At 37.7% G+C, this 1,631-nt stretch overlaps 1 pseudogene; it reads left to right on the top strand.

The window, feature by feature from the left end:
- Nucleotides 1–764: 764 nt before the first annotated feature.
- Nucleotides 765–1,187, top strand: LOC114495507 (annotated as a pseudogene).
- The last annotated feature ends 444 nt before the right edge of the window (nt 1,188–1,631 follow it).

Below are 1,631 nucleotides of genomic sequence, written 5' to 3'. Positions count from 1 at the left end.
TTATTCTGTTAATAAGAAAGAAGGGAAGGGAAGGGAAGGGAAGGGAAGGGAAGGGAAGGGAAGGGAAGGGAAGGGAAGGGAAGGGGAGGGGAGGGGAGGGGAGGGGAGGGGAGGGGAGGGGAGGGGGGAGGGGAGGGGAGGGGAGGGGAGGGGAGGGGGAGAAAAGAGAAGAGAAGAGAAGAGAATGAAGAAAGGAAGGAGAAAAGAGAAGGAAGCAAAGAATGGGATGAAAGGGGAAATTTTCATTAAGAGAAAATACCTTAAGAGCATGTACAATGTTTCATTGAGAAATGTATTTAAAAAGCTCTTTGGAATTCTAAGCAAGAAGAAATGGTAATGTCATCTTTATGCTTTATCCATTTCTGACATTCCCTACTTCCTGGAGTCTACAATGCTTCTTTCTCATTTATGACTTGACCAACTAATTGAATAGAAGATAAATCAATTAAGTAGTCAAAAGGGAGATTGCATAATATGAATAATAATTGTATGTAATTCTAAAATTAGATTTCTCTCTTTTACAGATCTTAGAAATACATTATAAAATCCTAGGATGTTACTTAATCTTTTGATTAGGCCTTGGGCCATGGACTTGTTAACAACAGCAGCTGTTGTGAATCCAAATGCAATCTATCCTAAAGTACTTTTATTTTTTGTGACTTACTGTGATACCTTTTTTAATGAAGAGGAAGTTTTTCTTCTTTTCTTTTCCCTGCAGCACAAATGAACAATTGTTGGTGCTCAGATGCAAGACAGAAGCCAGTAAGAGACTCATGAAAAAGCCTGAAGAAATTCACAATGTAAAATGAAAAACTTCCTTAACATTGAGGAAGTTAATTTATTGACTTGTCAAGGGCTTATTGTACTTAACAACCCGCCATATAATAAAGGGAACTTTCCAATAGAAATAAACTTTCCAGCAGAGTATCCATTCAAACTACCTATGATCACATTGAAAAGAAACATCACCCTAACATTGTCACTGATGAAAAGGGACAGATCCGTCTGCCAGTAATTAGTTCTGAAAACTGGAAGCCAGTAACCAAACTCAATCCAGTCCCTGATAGCACTGGTGAATGACCCCTTTGGACTGACCTATTTGAAAAATATTCTAAAGACCATAAATAATTCTGTAAGAATGCTGAAGAGTTTAAACAGAAATAGGGGAAAAGTGGCCTGTGGACTAAAAAGTGTTGGATTAGATTCTAATGAATGCGAGCAGAGACCCTCCAGCAGTGCATTCTGATACCCTGCAAAGCATCCGGACTCTGTGGAAAATTAACAAGTTCCATCACTTTGAATTCCACTTGCTAACTTTCTACAGTTTTCTTAATCAAAAGTGGTCTAGGTAAAAAAAAAGGATAAAAATTTTAAGGTATTACAAAAATAAATAGCTGGTGCTGAATGATGCTCTGCTACAGTTAGGGAGAAAGGTGGGAAATGAGCTTTACTAGGTAAACACCTGACATGATGGAGCTCATTTTCTTATGAATTTATGCTAAAGGAAGGGAAATGATTAACTTAGAACAAACATATGTCCAAAAGAGCAGTGAATTTTTCTGCAGAATTGTTATGGGAAAACTCACTCCTTTCTCCTTACATGAGAAGGGTAGAAAAGTGTGGATATTTTA

The sequence above is a fragment of the Phyllostomus discolor genome, chromosome 4 (genome assembly GCF_004126475.2).
Source record: "Phyllostomus discolor isolate MPI-MPIP mPhyDis1 chromosome 4, mPhyDis1.pri.v3, whole genome shotgun sequence".
Classification (NCBI taxonomy): Eukaryota; Metazoa; Chordata; class Mammalia; order Chiroptera; family Phyllostomidae; genus Phyllostomus; species Phyllostomus discolor.
The sequence above is the reverse complement of the archived record's forward strand: the minus strand, read 5'-3'. Positions and strand labels throughout refer to the sequence as shown.